This window comes from Saccostrea cucullata, unplaced genomic scaffold, assembly GCF_032062105.1.
Source record: "Saccostrea cucullata isolate Sc308-1 unplaced genomic scaffold, CSIRO_AGI_Scuc_v1 ctg1337, whole genome shotgun sequence".
NCBI lineage: Eukaryota > Metazoa > Mollusca > Bivalvia > Ostreida > Ostreidae > Saccostrea > Saccostrea cuccullata.
Window position 1 is genome coordinate 46,618 of NW_026918829.1, and position 10,201 is coordinate 56,818.

The 10,201-nt window shown below is 34.6% G+C and overlaps 1 pseudogene; it reads left to right on the forward strand.

Moving 5' to 3' along the window:
• The first annotated feature begins 1,262 nt into the window (after positions 1-1,262).
• On the forward strand, positions 1,263-9,814 carry LOC134271836 (uncharacterized; annotated as a pseudogene).
• The last annotated feature ends 387 nt before the right edge of the window (positions 9,815-10,201 follow it).

Consider the following 10,201-nt stretch of genomic DNA (forward strand, 5'->3'; position numbering starts at 1 on the left):
AAGAGTTCTTGTCAGCTTTAAGGTAGCTAATAAAATTACACCAAAGGAGATGGGTGAACTTAGCGTGCAGAAAGCCCACTAGGTTCAGATACATAAAAATCATATTCAGATTAGTGAATTTAGTATTTAGTGTAAAGTTCTCATCACTGATTTTTATGAAATCATGATAAACAAAAAAGATTGGAGGAAAATTTTTCGTTAAAATTTATTCTTTTATATAAAAAAATAATGTGGTATTCTTTGGGTTCGAACCCTGGCAATAAAAATCCTGAGTCTGCATTCTCTATTGAGACTAGCGCGCTAACCACTACGCTACACAAGTCCTGATGAAGTGTGGCATTTAAATCATGCTTGTGATATGACCATTGACTTAAGGGACTTCAAGTATTTCTCGAAAAGATACGAAAATTATGTCATAAAAATATATTTTTAAGGTATAGTGGGTCTTTGCCCCATAATTTTGAAAACCAAAATATATATGTTTGTATGCAAACTTTGAGGATTAACTTTCAAAAAAAATGGAGAGAAGACCCACTCATATCGAAAAATAGTGTTATAGTGTGAAAAAAATGACTCGTTTTGTCTTCTTTTGTGTGTGTATAATATTTCATAGGCAAATAACTTCAATCTTCATGAGATTTGTGCAAGTTGTAGAGATTTTACATAAAGTAGACTTTAATGTTAGATGAAATATTAAGGAAAATTTTGATATAATTGAGATTTAATTTTTAACCTTCATGTTTGTTGCGCTATGGGCCTATCTCTCGTCATGTTCACCCATCTCCTTTACTATGAAGTATGTGTAATATATAGTAAGGATCCGCTGTAATATTCTAGCTCTTTTGGTTCTTTATTACTACTAGAATGTATCATTTCGTTTTCAAGTCATTAATTTCGGGGAAATGTATGATGGAAGGTCATGTAACTTGTATTAATGAGCAAGAATTCATGTCTCTAGAAGTGTCAATTGAATGATAAGATTGTAAATAACATGAAACCAAAATGATGTAATAAATTACTAATATGCATGGGAGCGTTATTAGGAGAGTAACTAAATAGAAATATTATTAAATTACAAATCTCTGGTATAGCAAAAAATAACAAATGCATGAAGAAACTTGGATGGAAATTGTATTTTATTTTTTTAACAGAGGCATCCGGCACCAATAAGACACCCCCCTTGAGGCTTCAACACCACGACAACATCCCCCTCCAGCGCCACATCAATGATGTAGACAACCCCCTCCAGCGCAACATCAATGATGGAGACAACCTCTTCCAACCCCTCCAGCGCCACAACTCAAGGTACTTTAAGCTTGTCATGGCTAAGTTTGCTGAGCTGAGAGCTCATGCATGTAACCCTTTTTTAATGTGTGTCATTTATTAATTTGACTTTAATGTTGTAGAATCAACGTTGGATATGTTAAAGAGATTGAAACTGAATGTTAAAGATGAGGAGTGGGAGACCCTATCAGACAAAGCCTGGGGTAATTCCATAGATTATATTATTATGACTTCATGTTGTGTAATATTAATTCTTATGGTAATATTGCATAGGAAATAGGGCTGGGACGTGATATATGTGAGGACGATACACATATCGATACATTTGAAAAAATATCGACATATCGCCCAAAAACTCTGACATCTGTTTTTCTTTATTTATTTAACATTTGGTGTTTAAAATTTAAAATAAATAAGTTAAATATAAATGTAGATATGAAATAAATAATAATTAACACCACTTGAGCAAAATATTTTTGTTTTACAACATATAAACAACTATTTGAATAAATTATTCTCATCTGCAAAGAAATAATTTGTTTATTTCAATGCAAAAAAGGATTTTATTAGCAATTAAACATATCGTGATACATATTGTATCGTGGCTCAAATATCGTGATACGTATCGATATAGAAAAAGTTGTATCGTCCCAGCCCTAATAGGAAACAATGCAGACCATGTTTTTGGCAAAGGAAACAAAAGAATAGTGCATATAAACCCAAAACTATGCATGGACTTGATTTAAGAAACTCTAATATTATAAATGATGTTGAAATCTGCTCCTTTGTATTTATAAAACATTTATTTATTTTTTGATAGGCAATTTTAAGGATGCCTTTTAAAAATCTGTGCAATGTGTGGACCTAAGGTCAGGGGTTTATGTCACAGTGTTAGGGGCACTACTGATTATTGCTGAATATTACAGATTAGTTGGAAGTGCATTTTTGTTCCCCTACCCTGCGTATGGGTATTCAGTAACCAAGCTAAGCAACTGCTAAGTGTATTGTTATGATGATCAATGGTGCCTCTTTCAAAATTGTGAATGCTATATAGCATCTGGCTTAAAACATGAATCAAATTCAATACACTGTAACTGGGAAGTTGTTGCATAATGCTCAGGTGACCTATAAGGCCCGTGGGCCTCTTGTTTTTCTTTTTAATACAATAATTAAAAATAGAAAAATTATCTTGTTCTTTTATAAGGGTACTCACAATTCTGCTCTGTCTGGGCCTAGATCTGGGATTGGAGCGTGCTCTATTCCCACTTGACAGGCGCTGTTTATTCGATAATTTCTTTGTCATCTCTCGTTCAGGTGTGTCATTCTCGCTGCCCGAGTCGGATGCTGGGGGGTGGTATTCATCTCCCGAATCATCAGTGATTTCGTTGAAACTATCTGATTCTGACATAGTGATAGTCTACTATCCGTACTGAAGTTATAAACCGATTAAAATATGTTTTACTAATTGTGAAGCTCGCAATTACCTTCTGCTTTTTCTCTGCACTTTGTTGTGTTTTTTACCAAAAACGAACATCGAAATAAGCATCTTTATCCAATCAGCAGCCTCACTATTGGCGGTTGTAAACAGGCGCACCCAGAAGAACGTTCTTTGCAATATTTTAAGGATGGCCTCACATTGCTTAATAATTATTGTGAACAATTTCAGTAAGCCACGATTATGAAAGGATAGACTACGATGATAAATGAACAGACCATGATGATGAAAGAACAGACCACATTTCTCTCGTAGATAAAGAGATAATAGTGCAAAGTGAATCGCTAAAAATTGATGACCATTTTATTCAAAAGCAAAAAAATATCAGAACAGCAAAACAATTATTTAGGTCGAATAACCGAGAATCTGTTAAATTATTAAAAATCATAGGAGATGAAAGAGCCAAAACGGAAAGATTACTGAAATTAACAAATTATTGTATACATCTTTTGAAGAGCCAGGTTAGAGAGACAGAAAAGCCTTCCGCGAGAGCCCTCTTCATCCTCAACGAGAACTTCAACGCCAGTGACCATCGCTTTCCAGACGGGGGATATAAACATTAAATGAACATTAAAATTATATGTTTATATTTATACAAAAAATGTAATTTTTGTTTAAAGGGGGAGGAATGTGTCAATTTTAATGTTATCATTTCTTAAGATGTAAGATTTGTAGCTTATAATGTTTATACATTGTGCCTATGAAATATGTATTTAATTCCAAAGTCATTTCAAAGTAGTACGAAGTAAATACTTCGATTTCTTCAGATGTTTGCCTTCCACTTCTTGAAGTATTTCATTGTACCCGCCATATTGTCAGTCACATGTATTCTGTAATTCTATTGGTTAAGAGACTTACTCCTGGCCAATCAAATTTGGCATTTATGTTTAGTATATAATTGGCTTACTCTGCCTATCCAAAGAGCTACTCAACTTGTGAATTGCACTCTGCAAGGGGTCAAGTACGCAAGGTTCGTGCTTTTTAAAGAATTTCAAGTTCGGTAGCAAAATTATGTAATACATGTATAATGTAGTTACCCATAGTAGTCATTTATTGGTTCAAGGTAGAATTAGATATCCCTTACCTTATTTTAGTGAGATATATTTAGGTTATCCGTGCTTATTTTTATATGGGCCTATATTCTTAATAAATACATTTTTGAAGTCACATTCTTCCCCTATATTTTTCAGATATTTAATTATTTTGTGATAAATCATGTTGTTATATTTTTGGAAACATTTTTGCTTTTTGTTATCAACTATCTTAAATCATATTTTACCTTTACTGTAATAAATTAAAAAAAACTTCTCATTTCAAAACAAGGTGTTGATCATAATCTAGGAATCACTAAAGAACAAGGGTAAATAATTTAACCAGTGTGGCCCATATATACAATTGGTTTAATATGACTTTCCAATTCCAAGTACTATGATCAATTGAATTAAATAATTACATCAAGGCTAGGACTTGTACTTTAGGAAAGGTTTGCCTTATTCTAGTTCTTTGATAACACTGGTTCCCGTTACAAAAGAAACCAAGTGCGTAGTAATGATGACCAAGAGTGCCACTTCCAAAATTGTGAATTGCAGGGCCCCTGACTCAGGCGGGGCTCTAATGTTTAAATAGTGAAAATGCACGAATCTTTTCCTTTGCTCCTGCATGGGTATTATGTCAATGATCTTACAACGATCAAAGTAAATATTTATGATAAAAGAAGTTGTCTCTTCCAAAATGGTCAATTTCCAGGCCCCTGACCAAGTCAATAGAAATCTTAAAAAATGACACCTGTAAAATGCAGAACAATTTACAAATAAAGTTGAAAATATCAGGAACACACCTTCATATGTTGAATAATAAGTGTTGAAATTTTCAGATTAATCCTTCCAATAGTTTCCAAGAAACGGTCAAGACATGACCACAAAATAAACCAGAAGTCTCTGTCGAGACTGAAGCTCTACTGGTTTGTACATATAGCAAAGGAAGAGAAAAGTACTTAAGCAGTTGGAAATTGAAACTTTTCAACAGCAAAAAATAGAATAATGATCCTTGATTAAGTCTCTTCATGTTCTTAGTGCAGTCTACTTGCATGCCACATTTATATCATAATCAGACTAAAATTGTATTTTGAGTAGCATTTTGAAAGAATTTCACAGAAATTTCTATTTTTAGTAACCACGGCAACACCGTTCATCGAAATCAAAAACAAATAAACAGAATTATGTATCTTATTGTAGTCTACTTTTTTGCCAACTTATATTGAAATCAGTCCAAAACTGTAGGAGATGTAGCATTTTGAAAGAATTTCACGGAAATTTCTATTCTTAGCAACCACGGCAACACCGTTTAACAAAATCAAAAACTGATACACAGAATTATGTATCTTATTGTAGTCTACTTGTGTGCCAAGTTATATTGAAATCAGACTAAAACTGTAGAAGGAGTAGCATTTTGAAAGAATTTCACAGAAATTTCTATTTTTAGTAACCACGGCAACACCGTTCATCGAAATCAAAAACTGATACACAGAATTATGTATCTTATTGTAGTCTACTTGTGTGCCAAGTTATATTGAAATCAGACTAAAACTGTAGAAGGAGTAGCATTTTGAAAGAATTTCACAGAAATTTCTATTTTTAGTAACCACGGCAACACCGTTCATCGAAATCAAAAACCGATATATAGAATTGTGTATCTTAGAGTAGTCTACTTGTGTGCCAAGTTATATTGAAATCAGACTAAAACTGTAGAAGGAGTAGCATTTTGAAAGAATTTCAAAGAAATTTCTATTTTTAGTAACCACGGCAACACCGTTCATCGAAATCAAAAACCGATATACAGAATTGTGTATCTTATTGTGGTCTACTTGTGTGCCAAGTCATATTGAAATCAGACTAAAACTGTAGAAGGAGTAGCATTTTGAAAGAATTTCAAAGAAATTTCTATTTTTAGTAACCACGGCAACACCGTTCATCGAAATCAAAAACAGATATACAGAATTGTGTATCTTAGTGTAGTCTACTTGTGTGCCAAGTTATATTGAAATCAGAATAAAACTGTAGGAGGAGTAGCATTTTGAAAGAATTTCACAGAAATGTCTATTTTTAGTAACCACGGCAACATCGTTCATCGAAATCAAAAACCGATACAAAGAATTATGTATCTTAGTGTAGTCTACTTGTGTGCTAAGTTATATTGAAATCAGACCAAAACTGTAGGAGGAGTAGCATTTTGAAAAATTGTTTACAGACAGACAGACAGACAGACGGACGGACGACGGACGCATTACTATCGCATAAGCTCTTCTGGTCTCTGACCAGTAGAGCTAAAAAAAACACCTGTCAAATGCAGAGAAATCATTCAATCATTATGAAAATACCAGGTGCACACTTTCATATGGTGAATATTAATAAGTGTACAAATTTTCAGTCATCCTTGCAATAGTTTATCATTCTGAATCAATCTAATATCAAGTCAAGACAGACTTTTTTAACAACACTCTCTGTTATGGGAAGCAAAATCCGACTCGCACAATGTCACCTGTTTTAATTCAGGTATTTGCTATTTCGGTCGTAATAATTGATTTGAATTGCTGCTCTCCTGCGTATTTTATCTTTAAATTTTATATCTGCTGTCCGAGATGAATAATTCTCGCAACACTGAAATTAGAGTTTTCGTTCTTCGATTAAACATTATTTGAGATGGCGATTCTAAATTTCTGTCTATTGGTGTATTTCGCAATTCCAAAAAGCTAACTTAAGGATCTTTTCTTTCGAATTTGGCTTTTTCATAATTTTCTTCATAGTTTGTATGGTCCCGTCCACCATTCCATTTGACTGAGGATAATGCGGTGAACTTGTCGAGTGTTTGACACCGTAATTAATTGAAAATTTCCTGAATTCTTCGCTTGAAAATTGTGGTCCGTTGTGGTTTATAACTTCCTCTGGTATCCCTTTTCGAAAAGTTTTCTTTTAATTTCTTGATATCACTTGAGCTCTCGGTTGATGTAAATTTTGCTACTTCAAAGAATTTTGAAAAGTAATCCACTTAGATAATGTAATTTTGACGATCCAGCTAGAATTAATCTGTACCGACTTTTTGCCAAGGTCGATCAGATATTCCATATTGAAGTAATGGCTCCCTTTGTTGTCTATTCTTAAATTGGTTGCACACACCGCAATTTGTAACAAGTTCGGTGTCGGCATTAATTCCTGGCTTAAACAAAATATTTCTTCCTCGTTGGGCTTTTCAAGCCCTATGTGTGCATTCTGCAGAGAGATTTGTTTGGTGAAGTTTGAGAAAAAACAGGATCGAATTTATGTTATAATCGAGGGCGTCGACTCAGATTTGAAGACCAAAGAATTTGGGATTGATAACATGCTTGGACACATCGTGGATCTACGAAACGAAGACTATTCGTGTGTGGAAGTTGTTGGAAATTACATGGATAACAAGGTTACACTGGCTGTCAGCGATTTCTGTGTCAAGTGCAACAGAGCTTAATTAGGATATTGGTAAACCAAAATCCCACTTCTGGCTTCCGTCGATGTTTGAAAAATAAGCTTGAAGATGAGAACAAAGTCAGTGAAGAGTTGTTTGAAGCAACCGCTAATGATATAACGCCGCTTAATGATACATATATCATTAAGCGTTGCAACTGCAACGGTAAATGCAATAATTATTGCATTAACAGTTGACCTTTCAACCACTATTGCTAAATCGCCGTTTCATGAAAAAAAGTATATCATTAAGCGGATGAGCATTTCAACTATTAATGCAATAATTCATGACATTAAGCGTAACATTACAACGCTTACTGATATTTCTATCATGTGGCATTACATCATTAGCGGTTGCTACAGGGCTTTGAAGACACATTCGAAAGAAGCCAAAATGAAGAAGGGAATAAAGTCAGTGAAGAGTGCCAGCAAAACACATTGGAAAGAAGCCAAAATGAAATTCCGATGCCCTAAAAAGATATGGAGCAGTGGAGAGTAAAATGGGATTTATCTGGTGGAGTCTGAGAAAAAAAAGGACCAAATTTACGTTATACCCGACAAACCAAGATGCATTAACTGACAACGTTTGAGGTTTCTAAGACAATAAATACCCAAGATACTTAAATATAGCCATAAAATGTCGAAAGTAGGTCACTGTGACCTACATTTTGGTCGACAATTTCTTAAGACCCAAGATGCATCAACTTACAAAGTTGTATGAACATAGGTCTAAAAGTATTCAAAATATGCCTTTAAACAATTTGAAAAAATGGTTGTCATCTTCAAAAAGTAGGTCACAGTGACCTACTTCTCATAAATATGTTTTATGGCCCAAAGAAGCATCAACTTACAAGATTTGATGATTAGAAAGCTTTCAGTGTCTGAAATATTGGGATTAAATGTTTTAGAAACGATAAGCAATATAATTCAAAAAGTAGATCACGGTGACCAAAGTTTGATGATCATAGACCTTAAGTGTTCAAGATATGCTTCAAATTCAATTTGAAAACAAATGCCTGCAAAATTGAAAAAGTATGTCACCGTGACCTACTTTTGGGTTAACATGATTTGAAGTCCTAAGATGCATCAACTTACAAGATTTAATGATCGTAGTCTTTATAGTAAGCAAAATATCAATGTTAATTAAAAGTAAAAATTTTGGTCCATTTTAAAGTGACCTTGAGACCACGTCCTTTGCCCCAGGGTAATTCCCCGTGTAAATTTTAATCATAAACCTATCCTGATCCTTGTTCGTAAGTTTGATGAAAATCTGTCTTGTGGTTCTGGAAGAGAATTTTTAGAACCAGTACTTTTGGTTTTATTTTCCTGATTATCTCCCCTCTTTAAGGGTCCAACCTTAATTTAGTACAAATTATAGCCCTTGGGCCAAGGATACCCTGTGACAAATTTGAAAATGGTTAGCCAAGGGTTTTTTTGAGTTATGGCCCATATTCTTAAATGATTACGTAAACCGCACAAATGGCCATAGCATTACCTTTTTGAGTCTTAATGGCTCATAAGAGCTAAAAATTCACATCTGTAACATATTTCATTGAATTTCTGAAACGTAAGGCAAGGCAGTTAGAAACTGCATTAGAAACTTTTCAATAAATCATTCATTTTACTGATAATTTTTTCAATACATCAATACATTTTACTGCATTAGAAACTTTTCAATAAATCATTCATTTTACTGATAATTTTTTCAATACATCAATACATTTTACTGATAATCATCAAGTCAATGACATCCGTGATCCATCTGTATCGATTCTGAATACATTTTGTCCTAGGGGTTTAAAACCAAGGCACACTTTTACTCATTTTTGGTATATCATCTCCCTGACAGACATGTGTGTTCCTTGGAGGATGGCTATAGGAGTTCACCCCAAGCAATTTGGTGAACTGACACCAGATAGATTGCTGATTCCTTCATATAACGAAGTTGTTAGACAGTCCATATGTTTTGGCATTAGGTGAGATCAGGCTCTACGGAACTGTCCCAGTGAGGCTGTGGAAACATCGATACGAAGTTTTCCGCCAAGTGCTTACGTTGACTCGTAAAGATAGAGCCTTTATTCTTCACTTGCGTGGGACTGCCGCGGACAGAATTGTGATGGATGTACACGGACGCTGTGTCCAGTTACTGAGGAAATCGTGTGATCCAGACCAACCTATTTGTATACATCTTCACTGCTTCATGGGCGATCCAGAGCTAGTCAAGGAATGGTTGGACTGCTGTTCCAATGTCTACTTTGGATTCACAGGTGTTGTGGCAAAGTATAGTGCCGATCAAGTTGCCGGTCTACAGTCCATTCCCTCTTTTATACTATGAGTCGCTTGCTGCTGGAAAGATGCCCCGTATAGGAAAGGAGGAGGAGGAATTGGTAACACCCCAGCGTTCATTGGTGACGTTGCTACCGAAATTGCCTCTTAACTACAAGTCAGCGTGCAGTACCTTTTGAAGGAGACAGATAAGAATAGCCGTTGCGTCTACATGTTAAATGTTAAAATTACCTCAATGTTTAAAGTTAAATAGATAGATTGTGTGTATGTTGTTATACGTCCATCTCGAGAAATTTAAATCATATGGAGACGCCATCACTTGCCGGTGGAGAGCTGCAAATATTGTCCTATAACCGGCACTTAGGGCCTTTGAGCAGTGAGGGATCTTTTTCGTGCCAGCACTAACTGCGACACGGGACCGCGGTTTATACAGAATCATCCGAAGGACCAGTCTCCATGTAAATTTAACTAGAAGACTAACACAAAAGTAACATATTTATCAATGACGTGTACGTGATTGTACTGTAGAAAATATACAATTAAAATAAAAAGCGGAATCAAATGGTTTGCTCATTTTCTAAGTTTTTCAGGTCAAGTTTTTATTAGTTAATTCATAATTTGAAATCTGAAATGTACATTT